The sequence below is a fragment of the Orcinus orca genome, chromosome 4, assembly GCF_937001465.1.
Source record: "Orcinus orca chromosome 4, mOrcOrc1.1, whole genome shotgun sequence".
NCBI lineage: Eukaryota > Metazoa > Chordata > Mammalia > Artiodactyla > Delphinidae > Orcinus > Orcinus orca.
The window spans coordinates 138,873,130-138,893,801 of record NC_064562.1 but is presented as its reverse complement, the minus strand read 5'-3'; the positions used below and the strand labels follow the sequence as shown (position 1 = coordinate 138,893,801).

General features: G+C 38.1%; 1 pseudogene; it reads right to left on the bottom strand.

Moving 5' to 3' along the window:
• Window positions 1–3,011: 3,011 nt before the first annotated feature.
• Window positions 3,012–3,917, bottom strand: LOC101281795 (monocarboxylate transporter 10-like; annotated as a pseudogene).
• Window positions 3,918–20,672: the final 16,755 nt, after the last annotated feature.

The following is a 20,672-nucleotide window of genomic DNA, read 5'->3' as shown; positions in this document are numbered from 1 at the left end:
TTGATATTACGAGCAGCCGAGAGATTTCCAGTGGACCATTGTCCTGAAGTCGGGTCTCCCACCTCAGAGGCTCAGGCCTGACCCTGGCCGGAGCAACAAGAACCTGTCAGCCACACAGCTCAGAAGAAAAGGGAGAGAAAAAAAAATGAAAGAATAAATAAAATACAGTTATTAAAATTAAAAAATTAAAAAGTAATAGAAAAAAGAAGAGAGCAACCAAACCAATAAACAAATCCACTAATGATAACAAGCTTTAAAAACTATACTAAAAAAAAAACAAAGAAAAACCGGATAGACAGTACTCTCGGACAAATGGTAAAAGCCGACCTATACACACAAAATCACACAAAGAGGCATACACATACACACTCACACAAAGAGAAAAATGAAAAGAAAAATATATATACATACATATATATGTGTATATATGTATGTATATATATATACATAAAAGGAAGAGAGCAACCAAATCAGTAAACAAATCTACCAATGATAATAAGCTCTAAATGCTAAACTAAGATAAACATAAAGCCAGGAACAAATTAGGTGCAGAAAGCAAACCCCAAGTCTATAGTTGCTCCTAAAGTCCACCACCTCAATTTTGGCATGATTCATTGTCTATTGTCTATTGAGGTATTCCACAGATGCAGGGTACATCAAGTTGATTGTGGAGATTTAATCCGCTGCTGGGAGAGATTTCCCTTTCTCTTCTTTGTTTGCACAGCTCCCGGGGCTCAGCTTTGTATATGGACCTTCCTCTGCGTGTAGGTAACCTGTGGGCATCTGTTCTTTGCTCAGATAGGACGGGATTAAAGGAGCAGCTGATTTGGTGGCTCTGGCTCACTGAGGCGGGGGGGGGGGGGGGGGTAAGGAATGTAGCGCAAGCCTGAGACGGCAGAGGCCAGCGTGAGGCTGCACCAGCCTGAGGTGCGCCGTGTGCACTCCCGGGGGAGTTGTCCCTGGATCACAGGACCCTGGCAGTGGTCGGCTACACAGGCTCCCGGAAGGGAGGTGTGGAGAGTGACCTGTGCTCACACACAGGCTTCTTCGTGGCGGCAGCAGCAGCCTTAGCGTCTCATGCCTGTCTCTGGGGTCCGCGCTCATAGCCGCGGCTCGTGCCCGTCTCTGGAGCTCCTTTAAGCAGCGCTCTTAATCCTCTGTTTTCGCACACCAGGAAACAAAAGGCAAGAAAAAGTCTCTTGCCTCTTCGGCAGTTCCAGACCTTTTCCCAGACTCCCTCCCGGCTAGCCGCGGAGCACTAGCCCTCTTCAGGCTGTGTTCACGCCGCCAACTCCACTCCTCTCCCTGCGCTCCGACCGAAGCCCGAGCCTCAGCTCCCAGCCCCGCCCGCCCCGGCGGGTGAGCAGACAAGCCTCTCGGGCTGGTGAGTGCTGGTCGGCACCGATCCTCTGTGCGGGAATCTCTCCGCTTTGCCCTCCGCACCTCTGTGGCTGCGCTCTCCTCTGTAGCTCCAAAGCTTCCCCCCTCCCACCCTCTGTCTCCACCAGTGAAGGGGCTTCCAAGTGTGTGGAAACTTTTCCTCCTTCACAGCTCTCTCCCAGAGGTGCAGGTCCCATCCCTATTCTTTTGGCTGTGTTTTTCCTTTTTTCTTTTCCCTACCCAGGTACGTGGGGATTTTCTTGCCTTTTGGGAGGTCTGAGGTCTTATGTTAGTGTTCAGTAGGTGTTCTGTAGGAGTTGTTCCACGTGTAGATGGCTTTTTGATGTATTTGTGGGGAGGAAGGTGATCTCCACATCTTACCCCTCCGCCATCTTGCATGTCCCCCTACAGTTGAATTTTGAGATCATTCAAAAGTATATTATATTTTAACAAACAAAAACTGAGACTTTTAAAAAAAAAATAAAAAAAAAAAAAACAACTGGTGAAATTTACACATTAACAAGAGAGAAAGATATAGAGAACTAACCAGTGGTCACCAGTGGGGAGAGAGGAGGGAGAGGGGAAAGACAGGGGGAAGGACATCAAGAGGCACAAACTGTTATGTATTAAATAAATAGGTGACAATGATAAACTGCATAGCACAGGGAATACAGCCAATATTCTACGATAACTTTAAATGGAATATAATTTATAAAAATATTGAATCACTATGTTGTACACCTGAAACTAATACAATACTGTAAATCAACTATACTTCAATTTACAAAAATGTAAGAAAGAAAAACATTACAGATATAGCTGGAAAGGGAAAAAAAAACAAGAGAGAAGGAACAGATTTCCAATACACTAACTCTTTATGGTTTTTTCAGGACACTAATGATCCATCAGAGACCTCAGAGAGTTTATATGTAACTCTAAAATTCAAACAATTTGCTTTTTTCCTTTTTCCTATAATAGTACTTATGTTGTTAATCAAATACAAGATAACTCTTGCTATAAATTTATACATTTGTCATGTTTTCTTCTGCTATGCTTAATGTTTATTGTAGGAAACAAAATTGAACATACAACTATGTATATGTTCTGGGGACTTCCCTGGTGGTTCAGTGCATAAGACTCCAGGCTCTCAATGCAGGGGGCCTAAGTTCGATCCCTGGTCAGGGAACTAGATCCAACATGCATGCTGCAACTAAGAAGCTCACCTACCACAACTAAGAGTCCACATGCTGCAACTAAACATCCCCCAACGAAGATCCCGTGTGCTGCAACTAAGACCTGGCACAGCCAAAATAAACAAACAAAAAAAACTATGTATATGTTCTACTTGTCACAGGTTGTGAAAAGCAATTCAATTTTCTCATATTCACAATGTACTAGAGACCAAAGGAGGAGATGTAGAAGCTGGAAAAAAGGTTATGTGATGTCCTCTCATTCACATTAGCCCATTTCCTCCAGAGTCCTGTCTGTGGCTGTGCAGTATGCTCGAGTGGGGGCAATGGTCCAACACTGCCTCTGTTCTAGTTCTGAGGGAACAGAGGGGAAACTTACAAGGCAAATCTTGGCCCAGAGTGGCTGATAATAAGTAGCACTCCACCCCTGAGGCGACCCCATCAGAGAACAGCAGGCTCAAGTGAACCTAACGCACAAAGAATCCAAAAAGTGAAAGTGGTATTCCAACTGTCCACACCGCATAGGCTGTCACACTGAAGATGGCAAAACTGAAAAAAATTGGGGGAGGGCTGAACTTTCTCCTGGAAAAGAGGGAGTATCTATTGCCTCCTTTGGTCCCACCATCTTTATCTTTGGCATGGGAGGCAACGGGTAGATCTTACCAGCCAGAAAGAGAACAAACATGAAGATACAGAGGACCCTTTAGTGTGTAAAAGAGGCCCCTGCTATCAGTCAGAATCCTTAGAAGGAAAGGCAGCAAAATTGTAAAGATACTGTTACCAGCGGTGACAATGCCATTCACTAGTTCAAGGCGCTTCTTGAAATGGTGTCTCCAAATGACCCATGAAGGCTGGCAGGCAAAGGAGCTGCCACAGGCAAACATGATTCTCTAGGTAAGGTACAGAGGCTCCGTGGAGCTTACAAAAGAACGGGTCATGAATCCAACAGCACCCACCATGGCTGTTTTCTGACAACCAAACATGTCCGTGAAGACGCTAATGGGCAGCACAAGGGCATCATGCCCATGGAGAGAGAACTTACCCACGCTGTCTTGAGAACCATCTTGTCATACTCCTTGGACCCGAAGGTCTTCAGCGTGGACGTGAAGAGCACCCCGCAGGCGTTCTGGACGCCGAGCCACCCTCAGGGGCCTCACGAGGCTCAGGAAACTGGGCGCCCAGCAGCCCGCCAGCTCTACCTCCATGTTCTCGGCCGCCGGCGCCTCGGGGCCCTCCGAGGGTCCAGGGCCGGGCAGCGGGGCCACCTCCGTGGGCGCGGGGGGGCCCTGCAGGCTGTGCCTCGCTTGTCCCCCGCGCGGTGGCGGGCCCCTCCTGGGAGGGCACCATGGCCGACGTGGCCTCCTTGCGCCGGCACCAGGGGAGTGGGCGGGGCCGAGGTCCTGGCGGGCTCAGGGAGGAGCTTCCGTGTTGGGCCGCTGAGCTAGAGAGGCCGTCGTGAGGGCGGGGGAGCGGCCCTGTGGGCAGGTGGCACCCCCTCCTGCTAGGACTCAGGCCGCCCAGTCCATAGCCCCAAACCAACTCTTTGTTTGTTTATTTATTTATTTTGCGGTACGCGGGCCTCTCACTGTTGTGGCCTCTCCGGTTGCGGAGCACAGGCTCCAGACGCGCAGGCTCAGCGGCCATGGCTCACGCGCCCAGCCGCTCCACGACATGTGGGATCTTCCCGGACCGGGGCACGGACCCATGTCCCCTGCATCGGCAGGCGGACTCTCAACCACTGCACCACCAGGGAAGCCCCTGTTTTTTTATTTTTATTAATACCTTGCAAAATACCTAGACTAAATATATATAGCTACCTGTTATTTTAATCAAAGTAACTTTTAGTTTTATGAGTATTGTTTATATTTCAAATATTTGTTCAAGCCATTCAACTGTTGACTGAAAAAAAATGTACAACTTGAAAGTTGAGAATTATGTTTTATTTGGCGAATTTTCTGAGGTGTTAAGCCCAGAAGACAGCCTCCCATAAAGCTCTGAGGGACAGCTCCATAAAGGTAAGAGAGGAGCCAGGTTATACAGGAGTTTTGCAACAAACGCCAGGTAATCAGAACATAAAAGATTACTGTTAATAAAAGAACACCAGGTGTCTCAAGTTTTTTAAGTTAGCTCTTGCTTTTCTAAGTATAGGAAGATGCAAGAGTCTGGGCTCACTGAAATCATTCCTTTGATGCACACCTTGGCTATCTAAGGCCAGGATCTAGTTCTTCTCCATCCTGAGACCCCTCAGGGCGCACCGTTGGGGGTGGCTGCAGTGGCTGAGGGCTTGTTGGATGGCAGCCCTTTTGTCTCCATCCTGAGCTCATTCCGGGCTCACCATCAGGGCCTGGTAGTGGCTGATGGCTGGATGGCCACAGCATCGTTTGTTTGCAGTTACAGTAGGCAACATTTTTCATCCACACAACAAATATTTCTTAAGTTCCTTAAAAAAAAAAAAAAAAAGGAGTATAAGATAAGGGACTTCCCTGGTGGTCCAGTAGTTAAGACTCCACGCTTCACTGCAGGGGGTGCAGTTTCACTCCCTGGTCGGGGAACTAGGATCCTGCATGCCACGTAGTGTGGCCAAAAAAAAAAAAATTGAAGTCCCTACTACCAGCCAGATAAATTTTGGGGCTCTATTTCCCCAAAATATTTTTTGAGCTCACAGAAGTAGCATCCACTCATCTTCAGCTGCCTAACCGAATCACCCCATGTGGATCCTTCTGAGAACAGCAGAATCAATCGTGAGTACCAGGAATGATTTAAAATTTTAACTCTCCTCCAAAATTGTTAGGCTACTTCCCTTGACTTTCTCTCTGTATAACAGCCGTTTTCCTCTCTGAAGGTAATGTAACGTTCAAATGTGTTTCTCTTCCAAAAGCGTAGAAATAACTGAGTAAAGAAAAAATAATCCTAGCAGTACTTTTTGTTTTGCAGAATTTTTGTTTCTCTTCAGCTTTATGGCTTTCATTAATCCTCTTTGGCATACAAAATAAAGGTAGATGTATTGCTTTAATGACTATGCATTTGCCTTAAAGAACAATACAATGCCTGTATTTCAAGGCATTAAGCACACTAAAGTCAATACAAAGGGGAGCTAGTTCATTAACTGTTTTAACCTAATAGTTAATGAACTAGTTCCCCTTTGTATTGATTTTAATGTGTTTAATGCCATGTTTATCACTGTATAGCTTTCAAACAAAAATATTGTAATACATGCTGAAGGATCAAATAACTGACTTTACTTTCAGTATTTCCACTTTTCTAAATCATACAGAGAATAGCTGAACTGGACTTATACCTATTTTGGATTTCATTTACATTGGTGTATATAATAGTTCTAATTTCTGAACTTTGTACGCCAAATGACAGGTGATTGACACATACTATCTCATACTAGCACCTAACAGGGGTAAGAGCCCTGAAAAGCAGGTATTACCACTTACATTTTACACATTAGGAAACTGAAGCTTAGAGAAATTTAATAATTGGTCTTTTGTCACACAGGTGCTTAGTTATAGAGCCAAAATTTCACTCTTATGTGCCTTACTCCAAAGTATGTCTTTTTCACTACCCCATAGTGAAAGTGGGATCTCTTTTTTAAGACATGTAATTATTGTTTTAAATTATCTGATTTAGAATTCATACAATTCAAATCAGTTCAACAAATACGTTTTCAATGTGTGGTTCAATAGACATATGCTGCTCAGATAAACCCAAAGAGTCAGGCCTCAGGTAGCCTACAGATTAGCAATGAGGCTATGACAAGCATGAAACAGCTATAATTCAAAGTAGAATGTGCTAAGTTGATGCAGTATCATGATGATTAAAAGAGGAAAGTTCCCTTTGGTTGAGAGAACCAAGAGAAGTATCTTGGAGCAGAAAAGGTTTGAGATGGCTTGAAAATAGACAGCATAGGCAGAGAAGATAATGGGAATGATGAGTAAAGAAAATGGTGTGAATGAATGCATAAAGACAGGAAACTATGATGTATATTTTCAGAATAGCAAGAAGTTGTTCACTTAGATTTTGTAATAAAATCTGGCCAGAAATCACATAGAAAAGCCAGCACTTGCCTTTGAATATTTACCTAGAGACCAACTTCAAAAACCTGTGTGTACTTCAAATATTCCTCTCCTAATAAGCTAAAAGAAGAGAGTAGACACAAAGTAGCTTTCTCATGATTTGAGGGTTACTTAATGTAGGAAGAAGAGGCAATGAACATGAATTATATGAATATCTTTTGTTTCTCATACCAGACTTCTTTCAGTAAGGAAAAGTAGGAGACTCAGTTAGTTCAAAGAAGATTTTTATAATAATAATTTTCTGTTAATTTACTGCTGTAGATAACAATGTTTGTGAGAAAATAAGTCTAGCATCAGAGTTACTAAAAATTTCAAAGGCATCTAATTTCTTTGATTTTGAAAGCTGATAACATCCTGTAGTGCCTGATTTGCATACTGATTACAACTGTAGCTACAGCTGAAACAATGGTCTCCAAGCAAAGGAGATTCTTTCTAAATTGTTATGATGAGTATGGCTTGGGGGCCTCTAAGGGGAATTGCAAAGTAATCTGTTACATGTAGGTTATTATATTATATGCTTATAGGTCTTAAGTCAGCCACACTCTATGAGTGATTCTTTTAGTCAGTATTCTCCAGAAAAACAAAACAGAGAGAGAGAGATTGATTGATTTATTATAAGGAATTGGCTCACATAATTTTGGAAGCTGAGAAGTCCCAAGATCTTTCATTTGTATTGGAGGCCCAGGAAAGATGGAGGTGTAAATTCCAGTCTGAGTTCAAATGCTTGAGAACCAGAAACACAAACAGTATAAGTCCCAGTCTAAGGGCAGAAGAAGACCAGTATCCAGCTCAAGCAGTCCTCTCCCTTTTTGTTCCATTCGGACCCTCAACTGGTTGAATGATGTCTGTTCACATTGGGGAGGGCCATCTTCTTTGCTCAGCCCGCCAATTCAAATGCTAATCTCTTCTGGAAACATCATCACAGGTGTGCACAAATATATGTTCAAACAGATATCTGGGCATCCCATGATTCAGTCAAGATGACATATGAAATTAATTATCACCGTGATGTGATTCCCTCAATAGAGTTTCATGAAGATTTCTATTTAGGCCAGTTTTTATGGCTTTTACTTAAGCACCAGGTTAAGAAAAGGGGTAAGGGTAATCTTTTTCCCTTTTAGAATGTGATATGTCAGTGCTCTCTTGGAGAGAGGAGGAGATAGCCACCAGCAAAGGTGGGGAGGTGAAAGGAAATTGACACCTTAGAAAAGGCATCAGGATATAAGGACTTGTGATAGCCCTCAAAAGTTTTGGGGGAAAAAATATAAGATTTGAAGGTAAAATAGAGCAGTTATATGGTAATTTCTTGAGAATAGCAGGAGCTCCACCCTCACCTAACTGGCCCAGTAGCAAGTGCACTTGCTACTTGTGGAATGACTGCAAATGTCTCTCCTTTTCACCAAGAGCTACCACCATAAAGTTAGAAACGAAAGGCAAGTTTTCAATGTGACCAGCTATTGGGGCATACAAAGCCTAGGAGATATGCCTGCTAGATCTCTCACCAGCACTATTGAGCCTTTCCAGGGAGATAATTCTATACAATATGCCATATAAAATAGTATATCAAAAAAAGAAAAAAAGAAACCTATTGGGCAGAGTTAGAATTCTCTTGCAGGTGGAGAGAGGGGAAAGCTGAGATCATATATACATTTGTAATTGTTTTCTTGTCTTATACATGCATTTTTAAAAAATGAATGTTTTCCTGCATCAATAAATAGTCTTCTATGTAATAGAAATAAATAAATAAAAGAGAGGGTCCATAGCTTTCCTCTGATATTTAAATGGGGTTTGGGATCATCCCAGATACTTAGAATTACTGCTGTAGAATATGAGAAATATTAAGAGCAAGAAAGAAAGCAATGAAAAAACATGGTGAAATTTGGTTCTTTCTTTAATCAGTAGTATTATAAATAATAAATTCCGATGTTTAGTCTGAATTTTATTTTTGTTTTTGTTTATATGTGTAATACCTAATGGCATGTTATAATTTCATTACATAAAGTCCCCCCAAAATAGTAAATCAGACTAGAAAAATTCTTAGGTATGCCAGAAGTGGGCAAAGGGAAATGTGGTTGGCCCAGAAAATCTCATGCCTGCCCAGTTGACAATACCTGACCCATCTAGTATAGGGAAAAGGTTACATGAGAAGCCTCTTAAAATAGGTTGTTGGGGAATATATTGCAAGATATACAGAAGGATGTCAGAGTAACACCAGAACCTTACTTAGACATGGAATTATCTAGAAGGCAATGGAAAAGATAGAGAAGAATTCCAGTAGAATCTCCAGGATGCATTTAATCATGATATCTGATTCTGAGGCAATTTTTCTGACTTACCTGGTAAGGTGGAAAAAAACAGCAAATAAAGATTAATTAAAGAAGTGAGAAATAATTGAAATCAAAGGATTTCTTATTGATTTGCAAAACTTTGTAATAACAGCATTGTCTTTTACTCATACTAAAGAAAAAAAGAAACCTCAGGTTTGGAAGGAAAATAAGGGATTATAACTGGGTGCCACAGAGCTCCGAGTATGCAATCTAAAGAAAGAGGAAATTACTAACCGATAAAATAACTGGGTTCTTTTTGAAGATTCAATTTTACACGACATCAGTTTAGTCTAGACTTAGGTTAGAAACTGCTGACTATTCCCAAGCTTCCTTAAATATGGCCTATTGGGACTGTGCTCCTGGAAAAACTCTATCAGAATTCTCTGTGGTTTCTAGAAGCATGGTCTTTCTGAGTATACACACAATGGAATCTGTTGTTGGCTCTAGTTATTTCTGCCTTTTAACAAACTAGGGATTTGTATATTAATCAAAGTACAGCAGTCAACATAATGGTCAAATAATTAAAGTTTATGTATGTGCAAGGGTGAAGATTAAGTAAACCCAGTCCAATTCCCTCTGAAAGTTTTTTTCCTGGATTAACTTCATAGATTCAGGAGATATTAGTAGGGAGCATGGTAGGACCACCAGCTCTGCCATATATTAAACTGGTGTTATTTACTCTTATGGATGTGACGCAGCCCTAACCAGGTCAAATAAATGATTAAATTTCCTGTTGTTTCTGGTAACTTTGAGTTTGGTTTCAGAGAATTATGTAATTTTAAAAGTGATAGAAATTTTCATGTGTGCTTTCAGATAGTAATGTTCACTTTAATTAACTATCGATATTCCTTGTGATCAAACAGTATCAGGACCCTTTTCATAGTTGAGGAATTCCCCACCTTATGACTTTTGGTGGGAAGTAGAAATTGCCTGTTATTATTAAAAAGTTGAGAATGTCAGACACTCATTTTCACAGCCTCCCTTGCAGCCAGAAAATAGACATGATATCTATGGCTTGCCAATCAGACGTACTCACTACGTACTTGACTCAGGATCTAGTGGCACAAGAAGCACCAAATAGTAGCACGTTTTCCTCTTGCATAGCACTGGGGAGGTTTTGGGTAAATCCGATTTTGTCCTTAGTACAGAAGTGGCAATTATATCAGCAACATTAGTAGTTATAGTTCAATTTAAATTTTTAGGGCGGAAGAAGGGGACAGAAGCAAGAGCAGGTAAACTAGTGTCTAGTGGCAATTTCTGGAGCTCTGTCACTAGATCAGTGCTCTACCTGCTCAGTTTTGGGGAATTGTTCCTGAGTGCTTAATTGAAATATTTCTTCTCTAGTTCCTCCAAAGATTCTGTGAACTACGGTGCATCTATTTTATAAATTCCTTTTCTAATTCAGTCAGCCAGAGTTGGTTTATCTTACTAGGATCTAACAGTCATGACTGACAAAATATCTAGTTAATATTAGTAATCTTTAAACTGTGATATATTACAAGGTGTTAGATTATGTTTCCCAAAAGCAGACACATAGGTAAAAATTTGAATACAAGTGTTATATTTGTGAAGTGATTCCCAAATACCAGTTTGGGAATGGGGAAGTAAAGGGAAGGGGAAAAAAGCTAATAAATATTATATTATTGAGCAGATTATTGTTTTCAACAACTCTGGGAGAAAATGTAGAACACACCTTAGAGCTATCTCTCTTCACCTAAGGGAGAGATGATGACTGGTAATATAGCCAATTAGCCTCTTCTCATCACTGCCATCTGAGGCAGGGACCTTGCAGAGTTGTGTGTAACAGAGACAGCTGGATACCAAGAAGGACAGCACACCTACATAGCAGCCCTCTCCAGACAACCTGACCTTATTTAATCAGTATACCCAGATATTGACACCTAATCAACATAGCCACTTATCTCTTTTTTCCTTCTCTGAACTTCATCCCCAGGAAACTGTCTGGACTCTCTGCTAAGACTGTGTATCAGCATCTTATTTCTGCTGTAACAAGTCATCATACATTTAGTAGCTTAAAACAACAGAAATTTATCCTTTTATAGTTTTGGAGGTCAGAAGTCCAAAATCAGTGTCACCGCACAGTTTTAAGGTGTACTGGCTCCCGTGAAGGATCTGAGGGGAGAATCTATTTCCTTATCTTTTCAGCTTCTAGTGGCCTCCTATGATGGTCAATTTCATGTGTCAACTTGACTGGCCTACGAGATAGTGGGATAGCTGGTAAAACATTATTTCTGAGTGTGTCTGTGAAGGTGTTTCCAGAAGTGATTATCATTTGAATGAGTAGATTGAGTAAGAAGACAGGGCCTGAATAGAACAAAAAGTAGAAGAAGGGCAAATTCGCTCTCTTTGCTTAAGCTGGGACATCCATCTTTTCCTGCCCTCAGACATCAATGCTCCAGGGTCTCGAGCCTTAGGGCTTGAACTGAGACTTTCACCATTGACTCCCCTGGTTCTCAGGCCTTTGGGCTTGGACTGGAACTACATCACTGGCTTTCCTGGGTCTCTATCTGGGCCACCACAGATGGCAGACTGTGGAACTTCTCGGACTCTAAAATTGCATAAGCCAATCCCTCACAGTACAGTCATAGCTCATTTTACTGCACTTTGCTTTGTTGCACTTTGTAAATATTGCATTTTTTTACAGAATAAAAGTTTGTGGTAACCCTGCCTTGTCAAATGATGGTTAGCATTTTTTAGCAATAAAGTATTTTTAATTAAGGTATATACATGTTTTAGACATAATGGTATTGCACACTTAGTAGACTAAATTATAGTGTAAACATAACTTTTATACGTACTGGAAAACCAACACATGTGTGACTCGATTTATTGCAGTATGCACTTTACTGCAGTTGTTGGAACTGAACTCACAGTGTCTACGACATATACCTGTAAATCTCTTTCTATATATCTATATCTCTATATAATTGGTTCTGCTTCTCTGGAGAACACTGGCTAATATATCTCCCCTATCCCTTGACTTGTGGCCCTTTCCTCCATCTACAAAACTGCAGCACTCCTGTCTCTGTTCCCCCCATCATATCACCTTTTCCTTTGATTCAGGCTCTAACTATGCCTCTCTTATAGGGATCCTTGCTATTGCACTGGGCCCACTCAAATAATCCAGGATAATCTCATCTCAAAATCATTAACTTGATCACATCTGCAAAGTTCCTTTTGCCATAAAAGGTAACCTTCACAGACTGTGGGGATTAAGAGATGAGCATCTCAGAGTCAATTATTTGGTCTACCACAAATAATGGATTTCCTGCTTGGAAATAAAACCTTTTCACTCAGCAGTCTTTCTTTGGTTTTGAAATGCATTTGTTTTGCAACAGTGGAAAAGCTGGGCAATTTATTTCTCAGCTCACATGTTTTTATTGACTGGACGCTGCTTTAGGGGCATCAGCTCCTTATCACTTTCTGACTCCTTTCCTATCCCCCACCCACTAGCCAATAGAAAGTCCTGAGGTGGAGAGTTGCAGGTGTTTTTAATAAGATGCTAGTGTCATACGCTGGAAGAGCGAGTGCTGAGGGGACATGAACATGGCATCAACAATGTTCCATACATATAGAAAGCAACCAAACTACATGAGAATTAGCCAAACTAATTAACTAAATACTATGTAAACAAGTTCAGTTCTAGGTAATGGGCATGTGATGACACACACTTTCCCGTGAGGCCATGTTTAAAAGCTGACTCTATGAGTTGCCTGTGTATCTGTAGTTTGAGTGTCTCCACTGATGATAAGACACAAAAGAGGGAATGCAAAATATACTTCATGGCAGACCTCTGAGAGTTACCTGATAAGAAGGGGAGGCAATCCTTCATGAATTTTATGCCAACCCTTTCATGTTCATGGGAGATGTTATTATTAATACATGGCATGAAAGAAGAAACTAGGAGATCTTGTCACAGCAGTAACTTCAAAGAGAGGTTTAATCAGCCTTCTGTTAATTTTTCTGGAGAGTTAATTTTAGTCTCCTGGTCCCTTTTGGAAATTGAGCACCAAAAACAAGCATGACAATTAGTCATATTTTGAACATCAGTTTCTATGGTATTTCTACAAAACTTGAGTTGCATGTACTTTATTCAAGTTTAGGAACAGCAGGATATATAGCTGGAAATGAAAATAAGATATTATAGTGTAGGATTCTGTCATCAAATCCCATATCAACACGTTAGACAAAACTTATGTATTGTCAAAATTCCACTTGGAAATCCTTTGTTTTATCTATAGATACAGAATTCAGAATTGAAACGTTCAAAAGTTTTCCATGTTGAAAAATATAAACAGACTTCTGGATATCTTTGTCCTATAAGGATGATTTTGTCAGTTTTTTCCAGTTTCCTCCTGGTCTTCAATTAACTATTCCATAGTAATTAAGGCTGCAGATGGAATCATTTCTTACACTTGATCCCATGAATAAAGCGGTTTGCTTCTTTGTCAGTGATCACAAAATTATCCTCTTTTTGTTTTGATAGACTGAGCCATAATATATTGTGAATCACAGGTTGAACTGTTTCATACTAAGAGAGCATAGAGCGATGACTGAGGAAAGGGCAGATTTAGATCTTATCTCTCATGCTTACTCTGAGGAACCTACAAGAACTTCCATACTATTTACGCTGTTGATTTTCTCTCACACAATCTTCTAGCTAAGCATCTATACGTGAATTTCAGTTAATCAAAAGGTTTATAATAGTGAACTTGAAATGTTAATCATGAAGCCCAACCTGGGATACGTCCAGGTTTTGTTCAATTCCTGAAACATATTTAATTTGGAAAACTTTCTTTAAATATAATACAAAATTACACATAAGAAATTGGGTACAGAGCCTTGAAGGGATACCTTGGAAGTGAAGGGACCTGATGCACAATTTTCAGTAGCTTCAGGGTAAACTTGCTTCTGGGACCAAAAATTTAATCGTTTAACTTTTGAGAAGCACAAATAGCTTTTGAGCAGGAAAATACCTGGGTTTAAAAAATAATCTGGGGCTTCCCTGATGGCACAGTGGTTGAGAGTCCACCTGCCGATGCAGGGGACACGGCTTCGTGCCCCCGTCCGGGAAGATACCACATGCCACGGAGCGGCTGGGCCTGTGAGCCATGGCCACTGAGCCTGCGCATCCGGAGCCTGTGCTCCGCAACGGGAGAGGCCACAGCAGTGAGAGGCCCGCGTACCGCCAAAAAAAAAAAAAAAAATCTGGAAGTATTATGTCATACCAATTAGAGCAAAGAGAGGCTGAATGTAGGGAAATCTATTAGAATTCTACTGTAACAAATCAAGGCACAAAAACGTTTTAGTCCTAAGTAGGGGATTGAATTGTAATTGGAACTGAAAAGGTCTTTGCAGGGTTTGAAGACAGGTTAGCAGAAGTAAGTAAAGGAAAAGTGAGGATTAAGGATGATTCTGAGGATCTGGTGTCTACAAGGATAGTGAATGGGAGAATACTGGTGCCAAGTGGAAGACAAGACAAAGCCAAGAAGAGGGTCAAGTTTATAATTCTGATTTTTGACGTTTTAAGATTTAGCTGTAGGCCAAAGGAAATCCAGATGAAAATATAAACCAAGGGGCTTCCCTGGTGGTGCAGTGGTTGGGAGTCCGCCTGCTGATGCAGGGGACACGGGTTCATGCCCCAGTCTGGGAAGATCCCACATGCCACGGAGCGGCTGGGCCCGTGAGCCATGGCCGCTGAGCCTGCGCATCCAGTGCTCCGCAACGGGAGAGGCCACAGCAGTGAGAGGCCCGCGTACCGCAAAAAAAAAAAGAAAAAATATATATATATATAAACCAGGAAGTAAATAAAAATGCAGGTGTAGCATTTGGTAGACAGTTTAGGGCTAGAAAAATAGAGACACCCTACATATCTCATAACTGATATATAAAAAAAAAACCCATAGCGCTTGAAATGAAGAAATAAAGCAAATGCACAATAAATACATATAGATTTCTGCTTCTTGTTTTTACAGGGTTATTTTTCTTTCATTAGCACATCATCGTCCTCTTAGTTGATTGAAATTTGGGACGTGATTATTAGACTTACACAATAAATATTGAACTTATAAATGCTCCTAGAACCTATAATACATAGTATATATGCACTCCTACTTTCAAAGGTAGCCAGTTATGGGTCTCAATATGTATTATTCTTAGTGATAATATAACTTCATTTAAAAAACATGGTTTTCAGTTAATAACTGCCCTGTTTTACTCTTGATATTAAACTAAATAATGCACTTTTTAATGTAATAAATTTACATGAATATGCATAAAGAAAACAGAATGTTCACAGTAAAATATTTCCTTTTCCTGTTTTTTTACCTCTAACTCCTTATGTGATAAATTGGCCATCCCTTTGGAATTCAAGCAATTTCTTGTTTAATAGAAATTTAAAAGTGATTAGAAGACATTAAAATAAAAATTCAAATATCATTATTTATTTATTCTAACTTATTTATTACTTATATAAATGTTAAATATGTGACATTACATAAATTAAAGTGTTTTAAAATTACCAGTCCATTTTATGACTTTAAAAATATTAAATATAAATTTCTGGGGACTAATTAAGTTGTAAAATCTGTGCCATCAATGGATTACATAAATTTTGAGGCTCACAGTAATAAATATGATTGATTACAATAGCCAAATGTTTGCGTAAATTAATAGGAAGGAATATGCAGCTGAGAACCTTACATGTGGATATGTGAATTCTAAACGGAAACATGAGGATTTCTAATATGCATGTAAATCTACCTATAATACAAAAGGCTAGGAGATAATTAAAAAATGTTTTTTATTTTAGTAACTAGAAAGATAAACACATATCTGAACATTTCAAAAATAATTTTGAGGCTAGAGCAATCAGTTCAGAGAAAGAGGTGAGAAACAAATCTCCAATAAAGTAAAACATAAGTGAGGCTGAAAAACATAGTTGTCTACAAAATGGACATGGAATAAATGAAGCATAGAGAGAGAAGGAAATTGGGATATCAGCCCTCACTCACATTGTATTCTAACATAAGAAAGTGTAATTTCATTTTAGTCAATCCAAAATATTCTGTGAGTGGCTGGGAGGTATGAAGTAGGGCTTAGGGTGAGTGTAGTGCAGTAGATAAGAGTATGGACTCTGGAGTTGGCCTTTCTAGGATAGAATTATCTGGGTAGTTTATGGCAAGTGACTAGACTATTTGTGACAGTTTCCTTATCTGTAAAATGGAATATAAATAATACCTCATAAATTACTGTGCATATTAATTGAGTTAATACATTAACATGCCTAGAATAATACCTAGCATATAGTAAGCTCTTGATAAATGTTATCGTCTATAATAGAAATGGTTGCTGGGAAGAGTCATTTTATTTTCAATAATTTCCACTTTCACATTCTCTTTTCTTCAGTTGTCTCCAGACAATAGAATGAATAAAATTTTAGAGAATATATGCGGTAGTATTTCTCATGCCATATCTTTCCTTATGCTTTCTTAGGACAATTTGTCATCTTTGAACTCTTTTCATTTCCAAAATATTACTGAAGTCAGGATTTTAGAAATTTGTGGAATCTTCTTTGACTCTAGCGTATGGTAATCTTCTCCGTTATGAATCTTAGAGAAACTGTTACCTTGTAATTTTCATATACTCTCTAAAATTATTAATGATTTTTTTAAGTAACAATATTGAAAACACCTTGACAAAAATGCCAAATCTTTTTTTTTTATTCATTTATTTTGGCCACACCATGGGGCATGCAGGATCTTAGTTCCCAACCAGGGATCAAACCTGCGCCCCCTGCAGTGGAAGCACAGAGTCTTAACCACTGGACCACTAGGGAAGTCGCAACAATGCCAAATCTTATACTTCTCTCTTTCTTTTATAATGGCTAAATTCATTCATTTTGAAGACTAGGTAAAAAACTAAATACATTAACTTACTAACAAAATCTGTCTTCATGCAACGCATTATTGCTACTCAATAGTCTCTGTTAATTTATTCTATTAATTTTTAACTTTTTCAATAATTCAGACTTTCTGTTTGAATAAAATATAACTAGTGTGATATAGATACTAACGTGATATTAATATCAAATATTTTTATTATGTTTAATAGTATTTTTTACTGTACTCTAGATAGATTATTGTGGTAAACATTATGGAATTTCCAAAGAAAGGTGTCACAAAGTGGAAATAAACATCAGGATTAATAACTTTTATTTAAGGCAAAAATTCTGTGAAGGCCTCCTAATTACTGGTGCCATTCTGACTAGGATTAAAAAAATGGATGGAGAACAGTTGGAGTCAAATTTCCAAAAAAAAATAAGCAAGCCAGAAACGAAAGAAAGTCAGTCATTATAATGGAACAAAAACGGAGAAAAATAAATACTACCCAGACTAATACAAAATCAGAAAATATCTTAGCAAATTAAAGTCTCCATAGAAACAGCAGGTCTCAGAAAAATTATAGGTTTTGATTTGGAAAGATTATGGTAAAGACCACAGGTGGCTGTCATTTTTTTAAAGCATGTATTAAAATATAAGATACTACTAATTTTAATAAATGAGTACTCTGTCCATCTGTTACCATCTAAATAGCTATACTAACATGAGAAGTACAGTAACTTCAGTCTCTGTAAGAAGTCATACCACATGTTCCTCTTATAAGCATATGTATGGAAATACATATAAATATATTTAATTTATGAGTAACAATCTTTATTATAATGTAATCTTTGTTTGGTCTTGTGACTAAGCAATAAATTATTGGACATTTGCTCTCATGTTGATAAATTGCATACATAAGTAAAAATGTCTTTCAGTCTTTATTTAAAATCACAGGACCGTTATTCAATGGAGTTCTGAAAGAACAACATCTTGCCCATTACTTCCTAATGGATTGTATCATTCAAAGAGGGAGGTTTGGAAATGGGCTACTACGGAGACTGAGAATTGCCATCATCCTCTATCTCTCCCACATTTTAAGTAAAAGTAACAAAGAAAAACCTTAGTTTGCTATATTATTTGCAAAAATGTCAATTCATGGATTATTAGTGTAAATGGCTACAGGCAGTTAGTACTGTAACATCTGGATCTAATGAAGAAATGCAAAGCCAAAAACATTTGGTGAGAGTTTAAATGAGGTCATTCATCTGCTTTTGAACAAACATTTCCCCCAGTCCCACATGCAAAAGTGAGCAGTGTTTGATTAAGACATTACTTTAAAATGGTATCAGTCAAACCACCAGAATATTCTGTGAGCCAATAAAATATGTGAATAAGAGACAAAATTGAATATTCAACATTTAATATAATAATGCCTGAATCTAGACTGGCTTTATTTACAATTTCTTTCTACTTATTAAAGATGGTATCCTTTTACATTATTACTAAATAATAATAATCAAAATTTGAAAATATTTCAATTATACACAATTTCAGAACAGTGCTCTCTAGTCAATAAGTATTTGCAATAGTTACTATAAATTCAATTAAAATTATAATAAAATGCGATTATTTTGTTTTTTAATAGTAAAAATGTTATTATTTGGGGTTTTTAGTTAATGTGATTAATTTGGCTTTAAAAAATTAGCAATTATAAAAAAGCAAACTTAAAAGTAGTCATTTATATTGAACAACTACAATGAGCTGTTCAAACATAAATTTATTATTTATATTTTCTTAGGGACACATTTTTTTTTAATGAAACTTGAATGCTCAGGGAAGTAATTAAGGCTACTGTTTGATTTCATACAATGGAAGACTATCCAGCAGCCACAATTAAAACACCTTTCTTGGGAAGTAGGAATAACTGAAAGGACTGAATGAATGTAGCATACAGTACTTTAGATGGCACAAGTTTTGTGAAGGAAACACTATGCCAGGTTCAAGTGTATTCTCTCTCATAGAAGAGGGAAACAAGGGCATCTAATACACTAATGGATTTGTGTTAATATCGATTCACCAGCTACTGTAATTTTTTAGCAATTTCTTATAAATCAAGGTAACAGATAAGTGTTACCATCATTTAGATGTCAGGAACAGGAACATCAGTGAAAGAAAGAAAGAAAGAAAGAAAAAGAAACCAAAGGGAATAAAAAGGGAGAATGAAAACACCAGAGGTTCTTTGTTGCCATTTATGTTTCCAGTCATATTACTTATAGATTATTATTTTTTTTAAAGTCATACAAATGTAAAGAGATAGATAAATGTGAATTAAAAGACCTCCAGAATTGTCACTTTTTAGTGTTCAAATTGTTACTGAGATATTGTCACATTTAAATTTGCTACAGAAAGTGAAAAAACAAAACAAAAAAACCCTCAGTAGTGCTGAGTCCACCCCTGCTTTTCATTAAAATTGTTTTTAACTCTTAACATTCTTTAACAACCAAATTTTAATTTATTTTGGAAACCAGCCATGGGCCATTTAAAGCTGCTTTTAAATGGTCCCTAGCATAACTGCTAAATTGTTTGCAATGTAAAATTATGCACTTGGGTAGGATTTTTTCTATTAATATAGGGGTCTCTGCTAATTATAGCCTATATGAAGTGCCATAATGAAACCTATGAACAGTTCAGAATCCCAAAGATTTTAAAACCTATTCACCTTTAATGGTAAGATTACTTTTAACGACACAGTGTTTGTGACACAGTTTGCAAACATGGGCCAATTCTTTATGGTGATGGCGGTGATGACTACTTAACATTAATGTCTACTCATTACATGGCCAACATAGACTGAAAGCCCTAATACTGAAGCAAAGAATTTCAAAAGCTTTGTAGTCCAGTTCTGTTTTTGAAAAATTAATATTATCTATAATTTGTCTCGTTTTAAATTATGCTTACCTTTCCTTCTGCAACTTGAACTAACTGAAACAGTGAATGTTTAAAAAAACTAAAATTTCCATACATTGATTTGAGAAGAATAGCGAATTTGAGTAAAGGCCCATGAGTCCATTTGATATGTTAAATATATCCATTTTTTAATAGGAATTGAGCAATAGGAAATGGCATGAAGAGTACTGGGTCCATCTAGGTTATAAAATTTGTTGGTGCCAACTTATTTATAGTCCTCTTGTATAATCCTTTTGATATATGTGGAATTGGTAATAATGTCCCCCTTTCATTTATAATTTTGAATTCAACAGAATATTTTTGATATTTAATCATTATCAAAACCATGTTATTACCATAAAGCCTATAGTAATCTATAATCCTGCCAATTCTGTACAAAATGTCCCTTTCATCTCATCTTTGCCAATAATAAATATAATAATATTTTATTTATTTTATTTTTTCTAATCTAATCATTAAAATAAATTACATCACGAGAGAAGCTAGGTATATCACTTCACATTTTTATTGGCCATTTTAATATTTTTTTCTTCTGTGAAAAATCGTTTTAAATAAGTTCCCCATTGTTTTTATAGGTATTTGCCTTTTTAATAATAATTTGTGGAAATATTTTTAGAGTATGGATATTCACTTTTTTCTATACATAAAGCAAATATCTTCTACCAGACTGCAAAATGTCTTCATTTTATTTATGATGCTTTTGCTTAATTGTTTAAGTTGAAACATTATCTAGCCCTCATGCTCAGGTATTACTTGGATGATAATAAATGAATGGTACAAAACACCTTCCACTCCCACATATTTTCATATACTTTCATTTCA